Source organism: Rhamphochromis longiceps, linkage group LG5 (genome assembly GCF_057381845.1).
Source record: "Rhamphochromis longiceps isolate RC_006_pf linkage group LG5, R_longiceps_female_GT1.1, whole genome shotgun sequence".
In the NCBI taxonomy this organism is placed as follows: domain Eukaryota; kingdom Metazoa; phylum Chordata; class Actinopteri; order Cichliformes; family Cichlidae; genus Rhamphochromis; species Rhamphochromis longiceps.
The window spans coordinates 11,639,381-11,662,969 of NC_140561.1; the positions used below are offsets into that span (position 1 = coordinate 11,639,381).

The 23,589-nt window shown below is 42.1% G+C and overlaps 1 protein-coding gene across 9 annotated transcripts in view; it reads right to left on the reverse strand.

Moving 5' to 3' along the window:
* The window catches only part of sulf2a (sulfatase 2a), a 46,549-nt gene extending 23,368 nt beyond the window's left edge, over positions 1-23,181 (reverse strand). For 3 of the 9 annotated variants that reach the window (XM_085405835.1, XM_085405826.1, XM_085405825.1), the window contains exons 1-3: positions 23,031-23,177; positions 9,538-9,667; positions 1,627-1,692 (exon numbers count right to left, since the gene is read on the reverse strand). The gene's annotated coding sequence lies outside the window, so the exon portion shown is untranslated. Of the gene's footprint in view, positions 1-358; positions 402-1,626; positions 1,693-9,537; positions 9,668-23,030 lie in introns of those variants that run through there. The other 6 variants (XM_085405827.1, XM_085405828.1, XM_085405824.1 and 3 more) reach the window with 5 other exon arrangements.
* Between the last annotated feature and the right edge of the window lie 408 nt (positions 23,182-23,589).

Below are 23,589 nucleotides of genomic sequence, written 5' to 3' on the forward strand. Positions count from 1 at the left end.
CTTTTAATCAGTGGGCAGAAGGCAGGATGGTGCATGGAAGCAAGCCGGGAGTTTCTGTCTTGCTGATGTGGAAAATGAGGGTCAGGAAACTGCTCCAAGACCCCTGCTGTGTGCATCAAATATCCTAGGCTGGATGTAAGAAACCTGCACCCACCACTGGCTAATCCAAAGCGGTTAGGGAAAAATATCCTTTTGTCACTCACACGATATCAAAAGCACCTTATGCAATCAGCTGCAAGGAATAGTGGAGATATATCAAACAACTTTGTTCATAAACAACCAGAACTCTGCGGAAAGGACACTGGTTTAAGAGGGGAGGCTGAATTGATGAGGTCTTCATTCAGCGAATGAACTGTACCTTTGAAGAGTTTCTCTAGCAGACTTTTGGTTTTTATCCTGCACTGACTGCCGAAGGCTCTCTCTACCAGGAAGAAGAGGAGGAAGAAAGAGAGAGGTGAATGCTGTCCTCAAACTAGGGGTTTGAAGTGGAGATCAGTCCTCAAACAGAATATTTTAGCAAAGGCACATCATTCACCTGTCTGCTCTTGCTAGTGTCACAGAAACAGAAGCTATATCAGAGCTGAGCTGCCTTAAATCGTCTGTCAATACAAGTTTCATAGTGAGGCATATTGTCTTCACAAACAAAACAGTAAACTATTGCATGTATATTAGGAGCCCTTTGTAGCAGTTGTTTGTTAACCAGAAAGGAGAACTGCCCTGCATACTGATGTTTTTGCAAGTGGTAATGAGACAGCTGTACACAGCTGTGCAAATAATATACCCACATGTACAGAGAGCAGTTTCTTCTGCAGCTATCCAACTGATCACACAGAATGACTCTGATCATAGCAGCAGCACGACTATGTTACTGGAAATCAGGACAAAGTAACAGTGACACATCTAACAACTAATTTAAAGCATAAAATGTGTCCAGTCCTATCATTACTTCTTTAGATAATACATTAATCTAACCCAAAGCTACAGGGGGTGAAGGTGATTCTTCATAAAAAGTCTACACTTTATAACCAGCTCATTAGTCTTACCTCACCCAACACTCTACAGCATTCATTTCACTCTTTTTTTCCTATTCATAACTACCAATTTCTATTGACGAGGGTGCATCTGCTGTGGCCAGCAACCAAAACACCCACAGATTTCTTTCATCATGATGTCCCTCTCTGCAGAAGCAATAACAACCGTGCCTTTATTTGTGCAGAACCAAGTGGTAATCACTGGCATTCAGATCAAATGAGCTGATGTGATTAAGGGACTGGCTGAAGCAACGTGATGTCTTTGGAAGAGATGATTTCATCCCCATTGTAGGAAATAAAGTGTTGACACTAACCGTAACCTGCAGTTTTCTCAGGAATAAGGAGAATCCACAGTAACGGGAAAAAGTAATAAGTCAGTCCCTGACTTATTTCTGAAGATGAAGGTGTGATACCCAAAAAGTACAAAATCAGATAACCAGAAAAGACCAAATCTGTGTGATTTGATTTCACGAAGAAACGTAAAGACATGCACTGATCCACATCTTTAGAAACCTATCTGTGGAAACGCGACAAAACTCCATCCACGGGGATGTTAACAGATGGAAAATTCTCTTTGAGAGGTGAACATCCTTACCTTCTTTTCTAAACAAGCTGCCAAAGATGTTCTCTCCCACAGAAATCAGCCTCTCACTGCCAAATCCTGTAAGCAAACACAAAGTCCAGAGTGGTTGAATACTTGGAACATATATTACTTCAGTTTAGAAGCTCAAACAAAGCCGGATTATTCCATATTGTTGCAACTGCATTATTTTTTTTAACAAATATTTTTTTAATGCTTGACCCCAGCTTGATTTGTTCCGCTCCACCCTAAAAAATGCCATTAAGTACTTTGTCTAGATGCCACTCTGAAATGTTACTCTTCTTTCACACATAGCCCAATGACTGAGAACATCTGGTGTACACACGGTATTCAAACAAGATAGTCCATGTATGATGGATGTTGTGACGCCTGAGGAAGCAGGCAATAGTTCAGGAGGTGGTTTAATTAGACCTGTACCAGAATATAAATGATCTGATTTTAACATAATTACCTCTTACTCTCTGGGACATTTTTAGCAATAGTGATAACAACCCGTTTGCCTTCATAACACTATGAAATTGCTGCTAAATTTCAGCCAGGCAAACAATACTAGGTGTCAGAAGCAGTGGAGCTACAGAAAAATAGCTTTTTTCACCCTCCTCTTTCCATCAAGCTGCCATCTAACACTATCTACATGTCTCCAAATGTCTCCAGTTGTGATCTTGTAAGCTGCAAGGCCTTGTTTGGTGTCTGTCTGTGAAGACATGCTGACAGGAATGGAGCTGTCTGATCCCTGTTCTGATTGGACAGGTGTCAGTGTCCAGCATGTAAACATCTGAGGCAAGCCAAAACCAACTTCGACATCTCCATAACACTCTGTGAAATCTTTGATGAGGTGTCTTGCACACGCACAGTGGTGATGTGCATATGCACGTGCACACACACGCACACACACAAAACCCTAGCCATTTGGTATGTGAAGCATAGCTAAGAATATGCTGGAAAGCCCACTGTCATCTCGCTGCCAAGGCACGTCTCTGACCCCAGCTGCTCTCTGCCCAAGCCAGCACTCCTAGCCACTCATGGGCATCAAAGAGAGGTGAGTCTGTGCACCTGTGCCTGTTTATCTGTCCATCTAAAAATGTGTAGTAGTCATACAAGTAACCGGAATAGGCATTTAAAGCTAAGCATTTCAGTGATGTGACAACACAAAACATCTGAGACATTATTTATTTTGACAGGATTTTATGTGGCAAAAAATGATATCCACATACATTCGCAGAACTCAGCAGACACAGCAGGCTGCAAATGGCAAAAGTGATTTTCCTTCTTTCTCAATCCCTGAGATAAAGAAGTGACAGATTTAATAAAAAGTAAGCAGAGAGGGAGATGAGGGAAGGAGGGGATTGGAACAGGCCAAGGGTGACAAGGAAGCACGACAAGCGTGGCAACTGAGAGAAAATGTGACACCTGGCCTTGTCCTTGATGTGAATAAGAGAATGATACATCAAAACGTGACACGGCAGAAAGATGGCTATTACCCAGGCAATGGCAAGATGAAGAGGAAGGGACTATTTTTAGCAGTGGAGTAAAAATACACCAGGGGTTCACTTAATATTCCTTTCTGTGAAGAGAATTTCAGGTTCTTGCCAGTTTTACACCAAAACAGTAATGACATTTTGAAGCAAATATTGACAAATATAAGCTACGAGCTGACTTCATCCTCCAGATAAGCTGGAATGAGCTGTCTTTTTACAGTGATCCTGATCACGTTTGACTGTGAGAGCAAATAACTGGAAGCCTGAGGCAATGTTTTTTTGATTAGTTGCGTTCTTCATTGGAGAGGCGACTGATTGATGTCAGTGGACTGAAACTTCAGTTCTGGCTCCATTGATCCCTTACCCTCACTCCTATCTCTTCTCCAATTAAGAGTTCACAAAGCCACCACTTCTAATGAATACCACCTTCCTGCCAACATCTTAATGTTGCATTCACAGCGCTGTCTGCTTCCTCACTCCAATTGTGGTTAATGTACAATCACTTGAGCGATAATGACAGAATTGATCTAGAGGTGTGATGAGGTAGATTTGTAGGGGACGGGAGGGGTGGGGGAGGATCAAGGTTAGTTAAGAAATCCCACAGTTCTTTAAACAAGCCTCAGGCAGACAGTGCAAATCTTTGTACATCACTTGGAATCAATTGCTTCACCAGCAGCCAGATTTTAAGGATTAGAACGAATTGAGCTACTTTGGGATGTAGAAATCTGGGATGTGTCTGGGTGTCAGGCGAGGAAGATCAAAAGATTCATTAGATGAGAATTAGATCAAACACACTCAAAGTTGTGAGGACAGATGTGGAGGAGTGTGTAAGAGTGAGAGTGGTCGACATGAGAGAAATAGAAATCCAGACGCACAAGCCAAAAAGCTGTCTGACTCTGAATCTATTTAATTGCCAGGTACATACTGATACAAAGAATCTGCCGGCCTGCCTGCCTTTCTCACTCCAGAGCTGTTGGCACATCAATCTCTTGATCTGCCACCTTGGGGTGAAGCCAGAAAAAAACACTTCAGTCACAGGTCAGTTGTGCCCCAGTGCACCCGGGCTTAAATCTGTAATCCCAGTGCTTTGGTGGAGTGAGAAAATCCAATTTCAGAGATCTGTAATTCCATAAACCTTATTTGGCACAACAATGACTGCTACAACCTGAGGGAGAGGCATGAGGGAGGGGTGAGGGTGCGCAACGAGGTGGGAAACTGCAGTTGTGACTTAAACACAGGGATGGAGAGAGGGCGAAGAACACAGAAACTGAGATTAAGGTAGAGCTAGAGTGTAGCAAATCAGGGAAATGAAGAAGACAGAAGCGTTCGGGCTCAGCTGAACTTCTGATAAGTTACCATGACCAGGTACAACATGATGAAATGGATGATGCTTTGAAATTTGCTGGGTAAAATTTTCAATTTTCAGTATTTCCATTTGGAATCTTCACTGCTGCTGAACTCATTGTTCCTGATTTAACAAAGACTTAAAGAATATCCCACATTTGTCATAGCTTTTTGTTTCATTTTCTCTCTCTTTAAAATTTATTAATTTTTTCTTTGCTTTAAATCATATTTGAGCCTTTGTCAAACGAGATCACACAGCGCTCATTATGCCTATCAGCACTCTGATCAGTTCAATCTATTATTTTGTAATGTACTGGAGTTCAAAGTAACACTACACTGTAATCATATTTTATCTGTCTGCAAGACATTATATTTCCTAAGAAGAGCAATCACATTATAATTATGAATCTAACAATTTTGTCCCTACTTGCATTACTTAGGTTCTTTAATTATCACAGTAATGGGAGACAGAAAAAACCCCAAATGTGTCTTGTGAATAATCCATGATTTAAGTCCATGTGGGACACAGGAACATCATAATAGACCCATCAGCTGAGAAATGGAGATATGCACATCAAAACTGTTGCACAAAAAGAAAAAAAATGTGCACAGGACAGAAGCAACTATCCATTTCTGTGAACAGGACATCAAAAGCCAACAAGCTCCTGGAGTGGATGCGACATGCTAACACAACTCTATTAACAAAAACTGAGCGTATTCTGCTCCCAACCAAGCATCCAAAGCTTGCTTTTTTAATCAACAGCTGTGTCACCTTTTTTTAAAAAAATTTTTTTATAAATGACCAATAATGTGTAATACACCATTAATCCAGCACTGGTAGCCATGACTGGCTTGGCAGAGCTGAATGGGAAGCGACCATAATGACAAGGAGAGAGCAGCCTGCAGCAGTGACAGTGGAGCCTTTGGGCAAAGAAAAAACTGGAGATACCAAGAAAAAGTTTCCTAAAGAAAATCCAAATAAACCAAAAACCTCAGTGTTCAGAGGAAGAGTGGGAGTCTAAAATATTGATCGACTGTGAGGCATGTGTCCTGAGCACATGCCGACAGTGCCTGAACAGGGCAGGAGGGTTTGAGAGATGTTTTGTACAGTATATATAAATTCCAGATGAGAAAATAATATATTTTAGTCGGTTTGGGTCGGTGTGTCCTACCATCATCTCTGCATCCTGTATTCATTTAATCATAACATCAATGGGCCATTTAGTCTGCTGTTATCTGAGTGCTCTCATTGATTGTTTGCCTAAATTCAGGAGAGTGGGGTGTGTCTGTTTGTTTTGTCTTACTAATGGACATCATCTCAGCACACACCTCAGAGCAAAGCTGAGAGCAGGCAGCAGAGGAGCCACAGCTATAGAAAACAGAAGCACATGCTTGGATGAGAGGAATATACATCAGAGATTGATCAATAAAAAAAACTCTTCAATGCCTCAATGCCATTCACGAAGGACGCAGGTGGAGAAAATGCAGATGAAAGCAATTACGACAATAATTACATCTGCGCTGATAAGATTTCGCTTCTCAGACAGAAAAAAAGAGGTGAGAAAAATGGCTTTGAACTTGAGTCAGATATTGGCTGTGTTCTGAAATCTCCCAATCACTGCTCTTAGCAACCGCAGTTAATTCTGTCATAAATTATTCACAACTGTAACAAAACTGTTGCAAAAGGCCACAGATAACCCCGGGATTTAAAAGCTGATTAGAGGAGCAGATTGCGGTGCACGGATTTAATACAAAATTCACAGATATAAGAGGGCTTTAGTGACATCGCTGCTGTTTGATATTGCAAGTGAGAAGGGGCCTCCAGCCGCTGTCTCTCCTGAGACAGACAGGCCAGTGAAGCCTGTACTCTGTGGCCAGCAGGGTATAATTACATTTCCCCGTGGGGGCACCTCCGCCGCAGCAGCTCAGCCATATAGAGGGAAGAGATTGAAATCTGATTGCATTCGCACACAATAGTCGAATGGCTTTCCACACATAAACAGTGGGAATTGCATCTGCACACAGCGCACACTTATCCGACGCGACACAGGCACAAACACGGAGAAAGAACTACACCGATGTACTTCACCAGCGTGCTCCTATCAGTCCTGGGCTGTGCTTCTTTCTCATTGTGCTTCCAGAGAGGAGTGTCTGAGATGCTTCATTCAAGGAGTCCTTCTGCCTTTCTTCCATTTTAGCTGAGAGGAGCAGAAGCTCTCAGATTTACATACTGATCTCCTGGTGCCGCCTCAGCAGGACCTGCTAACAGCAGCTTATAGACACAGATGAACAGGGATTCACGTGGCCACTACTTATTGTCTGGATAAAGAGGGTTTCTGTGCTCTTCAGTGAGAAGTACAACCCTAGATTGCTGGTTAAAACTTGAAAACATATTTCCTATAAAACATGAAGCAGTGTTTTACTTAAAAATCTCTGAATACAGTCGTATACACCCAACATATTCATTAAGCCCAATATATAATTAATGCCACAGCCGATATATCACAAGGTCTAACGTGGCGGTATACGTTAGGTTTTTGTTTTCCCACCCCCTCCTTTCTGCCTCTTTTCAGTGGACTATGTTATGTTTAAACAGCCAATTGCCAAGATTTGCCATTAATTAGTCATTCTAAAAGAAATGCTGAGTGCACAAGTAGAGGCTATAGAATAACAACAATGTTTAACCGCAAATTCTGCAAAAGTCTGAATTTACTATGGCTGCCCTCTGGTTTACACAACCAAAAACAGGAGGAGAAGCTCTTTTGTTCTCCTCAGTATCTATTGGTAGCTTACCCCAGGTAGCTGAATTGCTGGATGATGCAACCACAACAGTAGCTGTGACAACTCTACCTGACAATAGAAAATGAGCCCCATTCCTCCGTCGGGAGAGATAAAAAGAAAATAAAAAGAGAAGAAGGTGGCGAGTGTTAGGGACCAAAAACAAGAGCAAACCTCGGGCCGGCATGCATTTTTTTAAACAAGAGATTTAAACAGGAAATTTATGTGGTATTATGAAGCTAATGGGTGACATTAGCTTTACGACCCTCTAATCTAACCACCCTGTGTATAACCACAAAAGGTCAAGGTGGCAATAAAAAGAGCAGACACCAGCGCTGCTCCAGTCACCCGTGGGCCCTCAGAGCCCATCCTGCAGTGTCACCTTGGCTGCTGTCACCGATATCTGCCACCTGTCACCACTCTGCCCCCGTGCCCAGGGATGAGGCAAATATGTGCTGACAATAGGTTTGTCGATAGCACTTCCTCCCCAGAGTGAAGATGGGGGAACGTGTCCTCTGTTTTCATCAACAGCTTGAGTCAAGCGTGTGGGATTAACATACAATACATATTCATGCTGCTGTCTCACTTTGACACTAGACTCACATCGCTAGTTCTCCTGCACATTTTCAAGCCATTTTTACAAATGGCGTGTCAAGAACCCCATTTTTGCCGGGAGCCCCACATGGCCTCTTATGTATTCACAACACGGCCGCTGCAAACAACATCAACAGGTCTCAAGGTCGTCACTCCCACTGATTGTGCCTGTGTTTTTGTGTGTGTGTGTGTGGAATTCATGTGTCTAAGAAAGAGTGTGTGAACAAAAGAACAAAACTAAGAGGAAAATGGCTGATGGTTGACGGAGTGCTCTGCATGTGCTGGGTGTGCATGAGCACAAATTTTGCACTGAACGTGCAATCGCTGCATGTCTGCAATTAAGTCAGCACAAATAAGCGACTGTAATTTCACATCCCATTACATTAGTGAGTGTAACCCTGCAATTACTGCTTAGTGTGTGCAAACATAAATATGAACAAAACATCATGTAGGTGTGTGCATGTGTACGAGAGTAAGTGTATAGCATAAAGATGGAGTCTTAAAATGTCCGGGGATTAGCCGACAGGTAGACTAAATGGGAGCATCCTCCTTCAGTCCACTGGCATGTTAGTGAGAAAAGAGGCCAGTTGATGTGGGGGTTAGAGCTTCCATGGCAGAGTGCGTTGTGATAAATAATGAATGCTTTAAGAACAGATCTCTGAAGCTTCTTTACTTTCCGTCCATTCCTCCATCTTTGCGTTTGTTCACCCCATATCACTACAAAGAACACGGGACGTTCAGCAGTCTCTGTCATTAATATTGCAGCCACTAGGTCATCCCCTGACTCTGTTGCTCTTAACCATCACCACTTGGTGGTGACACAGCCTTTTGACCCATAAAGACGTTAAAACAGTGATACGAGTACATTCACAGGGACCAGACTAAAGCTGTGCAGGTTCTTACAGGAGTGGCAGCGGCTGCATTTAACGAAATGGCGATTCAAGAATGAAGGAGTCCATTTGCAAATTGAGGTTTACTCAGTGTAAAGCATTCAAAATTGGACTGGTCTTTTCTTGGGAAAAAGTTCAGATTTTCACTCTAATTTTACACCACACAGTATTCAGCAACAGTCAGGATTATATTTGGCTGAGTAAATACAAAGCAACGAAAGCATTTCTCAAAACTGGGAAATATGAGGACAAAGAGAAGTTTATAAATAGGATGTAACACCAAGACAGACGAAATAACAGTAAAAGCTGCACTGACTTGTTTCAGTGGATAAAGTAGACACTTGCAGATTCTCAGCACAGCTGCTGTTAAAGCTGCTTTTCGGTGGCATATTATAAGGCATGCTGAAACATGAAAAACACTTATAGAGACAATCGCTTAAAAACCAAATTAAAGCCCCCAAACTACCAACTTGTTCCACCAAATAAACAGCAGCTTATCCCCTTACTGCTCCGATTCAAAGCCAGATACTCCAGTGCATCCGATGAACAGTCCCATCTCTCTTACCACAATAAGCAGTGCCGTTAGCGACTCCACGCATAAATCTCAGAGGCGAACAGAATGGATCAGAGCATTCAAGTGTAAACTAGGGCAAAGCTCCAGCACTGTACCTTCTAGATACGCTACTCTGAAAGCAAGTCCTGTGGAGGAACAAGCAATCACATACTGAGGGATACACATGCTGTCCCCAGTCATCTATGACAAATGCACACACAGGCACAGATAAAAATGCACACACAGGCACAGATAAAAATGCACACACCTGTTTGGCCAGTCAAGTACCATCCAGCTTCGTCTGGTCCGGTCAGATCGGGTCCGCTGTACTAGCAGAGCGAGGAGATCGTCTCACCCCACACACAGCCCGGTGCAGACAGCTCACTGTTATAGATGCACTGACAAGTGAAAGGAGGGAGGCGTGGTTTCACATGAGATAAATAAAAGAGGGAGGGAAAAAGGGAGGAGAGAGGCTCCCTCAATCTACAATTCAATTTCACCCTCGCTCCCTTTCTCAGCAGCATTTTTGTCCACTTCTTTTGGAATATTGTTGTTGTTATTCGAGCACGTCTTTTCCGTCTTCCTACCTGGCTGTTACCCATTAGTTTTAGCTGTGCTTCTGCTCTCTTTCTTCCTGTTGGGTCTGATTCACAGGGCAGTAATGTTTGTGGGCATTGTGTGTGTGTGCATATATATCTGTGTGTGTGTGCCTGCGTGCGCGCATCCACGCAAGACAGTGAACCAGGGCAGCTCCAGCCATCTGTTGGAGCCTGGGAGCTTCACCTATTCACAGTCTCATAAAGGCAGAGGCACACAGAGGAAAAAGAGAGAAAAGAATGGGAGGGAACAGAGGATCAATCTTAGTGCCGCAGGGTTGAGGAGGAAAAGGCACAGCCTGGCACACACACCATATCTATCAGACTGGCACCTCTGAGGAGAGCTGGCGTGGGCACGCCTGCTCACTGGGTCGAAGCAGCACAGGGGATTTGGCTCGCAGTGCATGGGCATGCAGATAGAAAAGAAACCCACACCACAATCAATTTATATACAAGCACACAGAAGGGATACATGGGAGAGTTCACACACTCAGAAATCCTCCAAACTGATTCTCTTTTTGACAAAACAAACAGGATCAATCAAGATGGATAATCCTACAAGCTCACAGAGACAAGGAGATGGAGGGCTGGGGATAATTCTAACAACCCGCACCGAAAGTCTGCCCCGAGTCCTTCCATCACAGCAGAGCTAAAGCAGGCGTTTTCCTGCTCAGTTGAAGCCTGGTATTTCTCCTGAGTGCCGGTGTCACTTCCTATCCCTGACCAGGAAAGAGAGGTGCAGCGGAGGGTGGCAGAGGGTGGAGGCATTCATCATTGTCTCCACCAGCCATCCCATGATGGATGCGCCTGTTTATCCCTCTCTGCAGGTTATTTAGATGCAGTCACAGCCAGAAAGATTAGTGATGGAAAACCTCTGCACCTCTTTGCCTCCCCTCCCAAACCATCTAATCAATAACACTCTTATCAATTATCTGCATTTTGAGGTATTTCTCCATGGAAATTTGAAGCAGTGAGAGAAAGAGAGATTAATTGTCCACCCCCTCCTAGCGTTTTCAATTACATCGTCTGCAATGGATCATCTATCTGTCACTTTGTCATACTTATGCTATTTGTGTCGCTGCAAAGAGATGAAACCGTGTTGTTTTGGAAAAATAATAAATAAATAAATCAAACAGTATTTTTCTGGCCATGACTGTCCTTTTGGAGATGAAGAACAAGCAATTTAGAGCAAGGGATTTGCATGCCATTTGAGGATGAAGAAAATTATGTTTCCTGCTTCCACATAAGATTCATTCAACACTAATCCTGATTAAAAAACACATTCAAAAGCATTGTCACACAAGCCAATTGGAAGCATAAGCCCTTTGTAAAAATGGATTAGGCTGCTCTAATATTTTTCATAATAATCTTAAAACAAAATATACTTCTGTAAAATTATTATTTCTTCAATATATGCATATGAGATTATGTCTGCGACTCTGGGACTGCTTACATAAAGGAGCCATCTAGCTGTTCTTACATGCCAAATTACAAACAATGCCCCAGAGATAGCCATGTTTTTCCTGAACGGTGCAGACATGCCAACACAGCAGCCCAGTGACGCCACTTCAGCACATGCTTAATTGATGCCCACTCTCCGTCTCTGCTGCCTCCTCTCACGCACTCTTAAGCTGTGCCATCCTACCAACTTGTAACTTCATGCAAATCAACAGACATGTAAACCATGAATATCGTGGATAATGCACAGACAGAGTAAATTCTCTATCTAAACAAAGGTGACTTTTTTCAGCCCAACTGCATTCGAAGAAAGTTCCACAGAGGCGAGGAAGAAAAGACACGGAAAGAAATGGAAAGACTAAAATACGATGCGAAGGAAGACAATAAATGTCTTTATGCTGACACAGAGAAAATTCAGCACAGGAAGGGTCCAGACAGCGGGGAACACGTTTTACATTTCTGTTTTCTGCTTCATTTGACACAAAGTGGGAAAGGCCTTGTGCACAACCTTTGCATGATAAGGTGGGGCAGGTGCATAAATAAAAATGAATGATTTCACTTCTGATAGAACAAAAAGACAGCTCTCTTCTATCATGCTGAGATCTTGTCCTTGGCTGTGAGTGTGCTTTTACAAATGAGTTCGTTTCCTTTCTGCACTGTGTACGCCAGGCTGATAAAAATATTCCCTGTCAGCTGGCTACATGACGAGGGGAGGACTCGGTGCAAATGAAACAGACCCTCTTACTACCTTCTCTTCACCGGCGCTCTCTATCTTTGAGAGCTCTACTCCTATTATTTTCTTGGTAAGGGCCACTTGGTTCGAGGCTGACTTCTCTTCACCACCACCACTACTGTATATAGTATATTATTTTATTCTATTCTGTACAGTTGTGTACTGTATTTATTCTTATTGTATTCTAATTTTTGCGTCATAACTTTTGCACTGTCCACTTCCTGCTGTGACAAAACAAATTTCCCACGTGTGGGACTAATAAAGGTTATCTTATCTTATCTTATCTTATCTTATCTTATCACCCTGGCCTTTGTGCATTTATGAATCCCTGGTTGATCTGAGGGTGTGTGAGTTTACAAGTAGGTCCTGTGCATTGAGACAGCACTACATCACCACAGCCACATTATGATGAGAAACAGAAAGAAAACAGCGAGAAAAAGAAGAGAAGAACCCAGGAGCTGACTACATGGGGACTTCAGGACACAAGATTGACAGAACTGAGCATGAGAGAAGTTCTCCTAAAAAACAAAATAAAAAAACACGACTGCAGGTATAATAGTAAACCTCCGAGCACACAGCTTCAGAGGCAGGGAACCAAATTACCCAGTCTATCATCCTCCTAAGCTTGCATAGGCTTAAACATAATAATAATCCTAAAAATACAAGACCTTGAAAGAAACACTGTGCACATACATCAGAGCATTAAACATATGTATGACCAGGGGCTAACTCTTTTAACTTACTGCAAATACAAATAGTGTAAAGAATCACATTCTGCAGCTGTGCTCATTGCTCCCGGATGTTTCCTCGGTGCATGTTTCTGTGGCACAGAAGGTCGTCACAACAGCAGAATAGATTAGCTGACTTAGCCCTACATCATTACATCCCTCCATGCCACACATCGCCCTGTCATGTCCAATGTAATTTCCTCTTATTTATTTCATCCTTCCCGTCACTGCCACATCACACGCTCCCACTGAAAATATAAATAGTTCATAAGTCTGTTATGAGCGGCCATTGTTTTCTAGTGCCGAGTTCCATACCCTGAGGTGATGTTATAATTCATTTATGAATGTCCCACAAATCTGAATGGTACAATTAAAAAGAACAGAGGCTTCAGCAAAGTCCTCAGTGCAGATTTTAAATTTAATTGCTAAGCGTTTGGTTATTTCACACTGAAGAAAGTCTGAATAAGACCACACAGCAAAATCTCCAGTGTTAAATTAACACTAGAGAGTGTCTATATGGGTCCACACCTCTGAGTGTTAAATACAACACTGTTGAGTGTTAAATTAACACTTTTGACAGTGTTATATGTTTAAAAGTAACCTAGTCAGTTTTGAAGATTAACAAAGACTAACACTGAGCAGTGCTGGTTTTCTAACACTGGAATATTTCTAACATTTTGAGTTATTTTCCAGTGTTAGAAAATCAGCACTGCTCAGTGTTAGTCTTTGTTAATCTTCAAAACTGACTAGGTTACTTTTAAACATAGAACACTGTCAAAAGTGTTAATTTAACACTCAACAGTGTTGTATTTAACACTCAGAGGTGTGGACCCATATAGACACTCTCTAGTGTTAATTTAACACTGGAGATTTTGCTGTGCAACTAAATGCTCTGCAATAAAATATAAAATCTACAAGAGAACAACTGTGGGAAAGCCTTTGTCTCCCTTTGTTCGACAAGAACTACAGATTTCATTCTAGTTTTTAGGTCGTACACAGAACTCTCAAAACGTCAAGGACAAATAACAACAAACACAGACACACAAAGGAAAGCAAAAGTTAAAAAAAATGGTGTCCTGGTTGAACAGGTTTGATTATCCGTGTAGACATGGAAAACACTGGGATTTATCTAGTTACCAACAATATAAGATATGCCTTTGTCTGACAGTTCAAAATATTCTGGAAAAGACTGTCGTACCTAAGCAGTAGCTTGACAGCCGTGCCGCACTGCTTCTATCGTTCTTGTTAGTACAAAACAGTACACGATTTGTTGATCTGCCAAAACAGTGTGCTGTCAACATTACTACATGGTGTACTAACACATAGTAATTAGAATTGGGACACCCCGCCAGGCTTGCTAACTGAGCCCATGTTATGTGATCATCAGCCAGCAGGGGGAGGCGAACTCAGGGCTTCATGGAATAAATCTTCCGCTGTGCATCAAGAGTATAAAAGAACCCAAATGCATTACTTGAAGGTGGGAAAGGCAACTGAACTGATTGAAAATGCTCAAATGGTGCTTATGCTAAAACTGAATCCCCACTTTTCCATATTCCTCGTGTACCTGCATAATGTTTTTTTTTTCACTCATAAACCCATGTTTATATAATTAAGGAAACAGAAAGTCAAAAACTGTGCATGTCTCTTTCTTTATGTGATACTCTATATTTTCACTGGCTATTTGGTGTTTGTGTGCGACAGGCATTGGCAGCAGTGAGTCAACAAACTAAACATACGTTTGAATGATTCATTTTCTTTGCCAGTATGACTATAGGCAGCGTTGTCAGGTATATGTACTCCATTTTGCTCTAAATGTTTAAGCACAGAGCTTTCAGTTTCTACTATATTATGTTTTTAACCTCTTCATATTTTTCCCATCAGTCAGATGCTGCCAACACCATCCTTCTCGTGTGAAAGTGCAGGGGAAACTTGTTGACTTAGTGAAATGATGACCAGTATGGTGTGACTGCTTATCCTGACTGCAGATGTTGCGGTAAGTGAATCCCGTTTTTATTTTTAATTTTCATTTATTGGCTGTTATAAATGCAGATACTGACATCTGCACAGCATCAATGCGGTTAGCTCGTTAGCGTCAGCACCGTCCAGCCCCACGCACGGGGCAATCCGCGCTAACTCGCCAACGGAGATTTGCCACATTATTGCGGTTAGGGCGTGAATGTCATTTTAACTAGATTAACGCTGACAGCACTAGTTTTAATATGGGGATACGGCATCTGTTCTTGCTCATGAAGATATCGCCAGAATATAGCAGACAAGGATGATTAGTGGTGAAGGCTGAGCCCTTTCAAGGGATTTGGTGGGAGGAAAACAATGAAGGCAAATACACTCTGGCAACCAGGCAGGAGGCCAGAAGTAAAGATGAAGACACTATAGGATCCAGGCAGGAGGCCAACAGAAGAGATGGAACCACTCTGAAGGCCATGCAGGTGGCCTACTGAGAAGGCCAGACCTCAAAGGTGGGTGAACTCTGGACCAGAGTACTACTAGACAGACACATGTTCCCCAGCTAGGAGTTCAGCCAACTCTACAGGAAGAATAGGTGAAGGCTATGGCAAATGTTAGGTCAGTCGCGTCAGCAGATATTTATACATTTATGAAACCTTGACATTACTGAACCACCTTTTCTAGTGTGTGCTCTCTTCAAAATGGGCCCCCAGAGTTCAGACTCCTGAGAACAACTGGAATCAGGCATGAGGTTTGCAATTATAGGGAGTGGTCGAGGTAGGAGGTTAGAAGTCCCAATTGCTAACATACTCAGGATCTAGAAGTGACAGGTGGCTAGGGTTGCCAACTCCCTGAAAAATAAATAAGGGACACCTCGTGGCCAGGGCCGGGCGACCCAGTTGTCTTCACCCTTCCCAGTGTGGTGAATTTTCTAGCTCTTTTTTTGTGTGTGAAATTATTTTTTTAACCATTTGACTTGAAGTTGATTTAAGTAGATGCATATTCTATTCTTTGTGATATGAACACATGTGAAACAAGTGATCATTTAGCCATTTATTTTTAGCTCAAAATGACAACATTAACACAGTAAAACAGGTCTCTTTCTTAAACAGAAGCCTGTCATGCTTAACTTTTGAGAATATAAGTAAATCTTTCTTTAAAAGAACTCTGTCCTGCTTAACTTAAAATTATATAAATTAATAGAAAGCAATAGAACGAAAAATATTCTTGTAACAGTGCACATTTAGTGCATTTAGTACAATTGGCTTCAGTTGAGGTATTATTTCAGCTTTTCTAATGCTAATCAGCTGCTCCTGTTTGTAAACCCGCTTGTTCCCATGATTAAGCATCTTAACTCATCATCATTATTCATCTATGTATTACTTTTATGTATTAGTCATCTATTTGTTGTAATCATCTATCCTTGCAGTTGTTTATTACACAAAATAAGTTATATTATCACACTTCTGGCCACATAGCGCTGATTTTCACTGCACATGCCCATATTAACTTTTTCCAGCCAGGTGTTTTCCTTTTCCCATTCTTCCCTTTCTCTGAGGGGAACAAACATTGCTGCTCTAATGCTGGGCTCACACTGTGCGGTTTTAGGCCCATTTTGAGACGATTTTTGAGTCGTGCGACCGATTTGGTGATCGGCCCAATTTTGGCCTTCATCGTGCATCGTGTAGTATACGTGGGGTAACGAGAAGCGATTAACACCTCACGACCAGCTCCCGATCATCAATCGCTCGTGACGTGTCACCGCAGCCGCTCACACTGCTCACTCGCAAACACGTAAACGTCGGTGAAAAAGACGGCGCAGCACGGCTGTGCAGCGTGTGATCTGGACACAAGCGATGGAGGCACAACTTGTAGAACTTTGGAAAGCTCATCCGAGCCTTTTCGATGTGGCATCACAAAATTATCACGACCACAACAACCGTGAAAATAGTTGGATTTACACTGCTGCTCAATCACAGCTGCCTGATCAATGTTTTTCATTAGCAGTTTAGCAAAGTTGATGGTGGTGGTGTGTGTGTCTGTGTGAGTGAAAGACAGAGAGGGAGAGAGCGACAGATTTTCTGTTATAACCTTCATTTTATGGACGCACAGTGTGAGCACTCAGGTCGCATTAGAGCATCGGGCGGTATAGTGTGAGACCTGCATCGTGACCTACCAACTTCTAACCCTGCGAGTCAATCGTGCAGTTTGAAAATCGCACAGTGTCTGCCCAGCTTTAGGTGTACTGTCGTCCGAGACTTGCACCGCAGTGTCGGCGTTTGTTTCCCTGTTGGCCATGCTTCTTGTTGTGGTCATCTGTTGTCTTCCGGTATTTTCTCCGCAAGCGACCTTTCCTCGACCAATGAGATGAGCGGTAATCTGAATTGTCATACTCGAATTGTCATAAGTGTGCTGTCAGCTCATTGGTCACAAAGCAGGAGAGGGGCTGGGAATTGTGTTTTCAAACAAAGCGTTAATTCCATAAACATTTATAGACTACTTTTGATTCTCACTGTATTACGGAACAAAGTGCGTCCCTTATTAGCTCAATACGGGACGTGTACTTTTGTTTCGAAATACAGGACGATTCCGTATTTTAAGGGACGGTTGGCAACCCTACAGGTGGCTCACCAGTTAGTGACTAGCTACCTGGGGAACTTGAGCAGGGTGGTGTGGAAACAGAGCCAGCTTAACCATCTGGATTGTTTCAGAAACTAGATCAGCCATTGGGAAGAAGCAGGGACAGGCAACAGGCTGGAAGTTGGTGCAGGCAGCAGGCTACTGGGCCACTAGCTAGCCAAGTCAGGAGGAGGCTTGAGGATGTTTTTTTTACTACTAGGCACATGATAATCTTAGCTTGAAGACTACTAGAAGACTTGCCAGCGCTTCCCTGCTTACAAAAATAAATCAATTCCACTATATTATGGATGAATAAGTCCATAGGTCCACGGTTAAGCATGGACCTGTGGACTTATTTATGCTACAGTTTAACCAGAGGACATTGCTTACTCAACTTTTTTGAACTTTTCAGAAAAGAAAAAAGATTTAGGATGTGGAAACAGAAACAAAAGTCTGAAAGAGAATACACATTTACACAGTGAGACAAAAACAAAACTAACAACAACAGCAAGTGGAAGGTGAAAACACAAAAAATCCAAAAACACCTGACAGGAAGAAACAAGGAATACAAAATGAAAATGGTTCCAGTGGTTGACTACTGACAGTACAAAGATGATCCAGCAACAAGGGGGGGATCAGCAAGTGGTATATAAACAGAGAACCCTGGTGGGAAAATAAAGACAGCAAGCACAACAGAATGACATGAATGAAGGCGAGCGCTTCCAAACAACACACACAAACATGACACATCTTTGGAATCCAAAGTTTGGTTTTGCAAATCTCAACCTTTGAAACTATTTGTGGCATAATTACTACATGCATGTAGATATGCTGAAGGAATCCATTACCTTTGCATTAGAAACAGGCTTTTGGAAGTAACCAAATTGAAGCTGAGAAATAAATACAAATCCTGAGTGGAAGAGCTCGCTTGTAGAGAATCATTAGGTTTCTTTCCATAATATTGTAGAGTCTTTGTTCTTTAGTGTCTTGTGACCTGAGAAAACTGGTATGGTGAACTTGTGATATATAAATAAAAATGAACGGAAATAAATTGGAAATTTTATGATGAAGGAAAAAGCCAAAAAACGCAAAACAACCCTCCCACAAACAAATCTAAGCTAACTTAAAGACTCCAGGCCTTTAAACACCTCGAGTGTTTATAGGTTCACAGTAAAGGAAAGTGTTGCAAAAAGTGGACGACAGATTTTCTCATTCATGTGTACAGAAGCAAACACTAAGCTACACATTTCGTTCCCATCCGTGCATGTGCAGCAGCAGCGCAGCGGTTAGGGAACTGTTAGCAGACTGTGGGATCCACAGATCAAAGAGTGGCCCCCCGTCGTGGTCTGCGGTCCCAAGGAACACAAGCCGACATGGACCACAGCCAGCATTCACATCTCCAGCTAATTAACAGAAACCTCTTTGACGCTGTGTTATTTGCATTCCTAATGTACAGCACTCAGAGCAATATCTGCCACACATATTAAATAAGAAGTGCTTGTGGGTTTGTCTAACAAGGCACCCCAGTGTTTTTAGCACAAATACATTTGTAATCACTTTAAAATGATGTGAGGGCGGCTACACAGAGGAGCTGAATTACTAAGAAATGGGTGAATTTTACAATATAATTAAATGAACATTTTTTATGAACTTGCTCGCTACATATTCTCAGATCTTTATTTGGAGACACATCGCATCACAAAGCCACTCTACTTGCACACCTGTTGTAACACAAAACAATGCGTACACTCAGTCACACGGGACTCTCACCGTTTGCTGAAATTTCAAGTGCCTTGAAGTATCCTTGTAATCTGTGCACTCACCGTAGTGGAAGAATGGCCTGAATTATAAAGCCGGCAGCTTTAAATGGCTATGATTAGCAAGCAGGCGTGTTGGGTGTCTTCAATGGTTAATTACTTGTTTGCACCAGAGTAGACCTCACATCTTTTTTGTATGGCTCTCTGTGTGTGCAAACAAACACTGGCTGGCGTGCAATAAGGAGCTGTCAGGGTGTGGGGAAGGGCTTGGTGTAAGGACTCACATCACAAGGCAAGGGCAACACTGCTGGGAGCTTTCTGCTAATGTGTGAGTATGTTTATTACTTTTTTATAGCACTAAATGTTTCAAAATCATTAGAAAAACTTCTGCGCGCTCTTCTTCAAGAGGCTAATTTGGGCTCTGATGTTCTCTTTGTGGTTTCGATTTTGCAGTTATGTAACTGTACGGGTTATGGTTAAAAGCCCTCACTGCCTGTGTTTACATGAGCACACATCTAACAGCAGAGACAAATGGGAATTGAGCTGCAGCATTCTCGCAGCATATGGACCATTTGCTGCCAGCTAGCTACGGCAGAATGACACCTGTACAGCACACTGCGATAACACAGCCGCCGTCATCTCCTTTCGTTGTGCCCTGAAAAAGAAATGTTTGGCATACATCCTTTTCTTATCACCGCCCTCTGGCCACTGCTCCACTGCTGCCCTAAAACAGCCCTGTAAGCAGACTAAAGACAAGTGGGAGGATGAAGTAGCACCTTTCTCTCCCCCATGAGAAATGAAATGATGAATTGTGTAAAATCTTATTTGGCACCTAATATTAAAAGTCGAAGATTAAGCCAGCAAAGCAAAATGCAGAAAAGAGCTGATGTAGACAGAGCAGAGGAGGGCCCATTAGAGGAACGCTCCTGTCTGTCTTTCTGTCCAGCTGGGTGACACCTCGCCCCTTAATGAGCTGTCTGAAGTCAAACAGGAGAAATACCAACACAATAAATTACCAGCCTCATCCCTCCCTGTTTGCCTTCACTCAGATATGGCTGAGTAATCGTACTATCTGGACCTGAATCGTCCAGAATGAGATTCTGTCAAATCACATTCTACAATCCACGGGGCCATTTGCATAACTACATTTGATGTTTCCAGCAATACTGGTGACATGTTTTTCTTCAGTTAATTAGATTTTGGAATTACTTTTCCGAAAGGGAAAAGAAAAATATTGCCATTTGGAAGTGACAAGATAAAATTGTGTATATGGATAATTGCGTGGCAGTGTTGGAATTAGAGCTGGAGAGAGAAGGTATTTTTGCAGTTGTGAGCTAATACTCTATTCCAATTTCAGTCTGTTTAGCATGCACGCTCTGAACTGTTCCCTCTGACACGGCAAACCTCATTAAGATAGAGCAAAGTAATTCACTTGAGAACGAGAGCTAATTCTTCATATCTTTTTTTCTTCTTCTTAGAGATATAGAGACAAACTAGAATTTTTAGTGAGTACACACACTTGAAGGTAGCGCTCTCTCCTCAGCTCTTATCACAACACATTTACCACAGATCAAAGAGAAAAGGGAGAAGACGCAACCTTCAGCTACATTTGAACCGGTGCTGGTAGAAACAGAGCAGACTGAGCCCTTGTATGTCGAGCTTACTCTGGAAAAAACTGTCAAATAGAATGGACGTCTGAGCTGCATGAGACCAGTCTATGTGTGCATCTATTCCTGCTAATAAAGCACAGCTAACCTTTAGGAAGCACATGTGGAGGAGAAGGCAGGAGAGCAAATGGATAAGAGGAATAGGTGCAAGAGAGAAAGAAGGAGTGAGAGAAAAGAAAGGGACAATGCTGGGCCTGCAATGGGCAGACATCCATTAACCAAGCGCTCAGCATGGGATATGGCATTTACCAAGAACAGCCAAATGCCATGGCAATTAATCAGGGCCTTGAATGCCAGCTGTATCAATACCCCTTGTAGCCTTATGTGCAGGAGTGCAACACACACACACACCTGAAAAAGAGCTACATATTTAATTTCTGTGTTTTCATGAGAAAGAAAACTGTGTAGATTTAGTGCTGTGGCTTGTCTCTAACCTTAATATTATCTCAAACTAGGACACACACGGAGAAATGGAATGAATACATCACTTACACAATCACAGTGAAAGGCCTGGGAGATGGCACACATTTTACTCTGCAGGGAGTTGCAAATTGCTTTTGAATAACCAAGGTCTAATTGACAGGAAAAGAATACGCTGTCACTTCGCTGGTGCGACTGTCATTAACACATTTTTCATTTTGTACATGCTCCAAGGCATTATTGTTTTGTTGGCCCCCAATCCTTCCCTGGTGCAGTGAATATGTTTTAAAATGGTTGTGAGCAGAATGTTAGCAACACAACACTCCCCGAGGGGAACAAAACACAAGAACAATCGGCTCATTAGAAGCAGAAACACTTCAAACTACAATATGGCTGGAATACACTCAGAGGAGAGACAAAGTCAGCGAGGGAAGAGCACAGATGGATGGATAGGAGGGACAGGGGGCGATAAAGGCACACCAGCAGAGGAGCAGAAACATTATGTTCGACACACAGAGAGCTTAGTGTGCACAAGAGAAATCTACCGTTGCGGTGAGGACGACTCCCGAACGGGAAGAGATTTGGGAGGGAGGTCTTATAATTAGATTACAGTAATCCAGTTAAGTGCTACCTGTTATACTGCATGTTTATACTGAGTTTAATATAAAGCAGTAATCACTTTATGCTCTCTGGAAGGTACTCAAAGGTATTTTCATATGGAAATGAGAATTTAGATAGCGAAAGCATGCTCTTTGAAGCAGTCTATCTCAAGTCTACACAAGTATTTAGCTCGTAGTAACAATGAAAGACAAGACCTTTGTTTGATTTACTATAGCAGAAAAAAGCAGAGCAGCTATTGGAGACTCTTTTCTTTTATCCCAGCGAGTCATAACAATGCGTCAGTGCGCCAGCACGAACAATATCAGAAATCTTTAACTGAAACAGCTAAAAAGAGTTTAGACCTATTAGTTCCTATCCATGCTGCACACAAACTCTGCTGAGGTTTTTGAGCATGTAGGTCACACTGGAGAAGTATCAAGATAAAGTATCCTTAAAATAGAATTGTCACCATTCGTTCCAGTCAAGCTGCAGTTTACATCTATGTTTCTACAGACTTGTGTAGAGAGGACCGTCAAAGGCTTTAGGGTCTAATTAGGTGGGAAACTTGAACATCATCTCCCTTTCTGTTCCTAAGTTATGATGCTGAAAATTATGTTTTATCGACAACGTTAAAATGTCTAATTAGCTCATCCATGAGTCCAGTTGAATGTTTATGCCAGAAAAAACAAGCTATACATGTTCATATGGAAGCATGAATGTCAGGCTACTACTCTCCCACGTACAAAAGAAAGGGAGAATGCACAGAAATGTGATGATCCAGCTTCATTGGAAAAAGAAAAAAAAAAACAACCAAAAAAAGACTAAATTTAAAAACCTCGTCGTCAAATTGCAGTTAGGTTATCTTGCAATATTTTCAAATCATATCATATACTTTGACATTAGCGAGCCACTACAGTTTTAAGAAGAAAAACATAATGTACAGTCACTGTACTTCAGCCAGGTACACACTGAGACACTGCCTGTTTAACTGAGTGTTTGCACTTGAAGAATTACCTCTACCCTCTTTATAGTCAGTTGTAATTACAAGCTGGTGTGAAGATAGTCCCTAAAGTGATACCAAAGATTTATACTTTAACACTCCAAAAGGGGACCAGTACTCATTAGAAATCTTACAAAATATTGCTTAAGCACATCAGCTTCTCTGAGGATCTGAATTCTTCCCCTTGCAACCAATATCTGTAATCTGGGCTTCCCTACCTTTTGAATGATTCCATCTGCCAGCCTTGTTTCTCCCCTGTGAAGACCTCTGTCATGCAGAGCTTCTTCTCTTTAACAAGTGTGCCTATAAAAAGAATAACAGTATAATTCAGAGCTTTTTGAAGGACCTTACTGTGACAGCTGCACTGAGACATGGATGTCCCAGATACCCCAAACAACTGTCCGAGCCATATCGCTGACCTGAGTCTGGGTTCTGTGTGAAAGGGAGGGACAGATGGAGAAAGGCTGGGAGAAACAGTGGGAGTATTTGACAGACACCAGCCTGTCTCTTAACATGCTAGATGTCTTGCAGCAATATAGAGGGAGGCTGAAACAGTTCTCGGGGTCTCTAATGTTTTGTTCAGAGATTAGAGTTGGCTAATATTTTCCGGGACACATCATTTATAATTCATTCAGTTTATTGAATCTCTCAAACATCACTCGCAGTCTATTAATATCACATTCACAGCTTGATGAAAGTGTTCTCCTGCATGACATAACTGCAAACACAAGCGGTTTGCGTTCATTGTTTGTTAGTCTGACAAAGATAAGATTTATA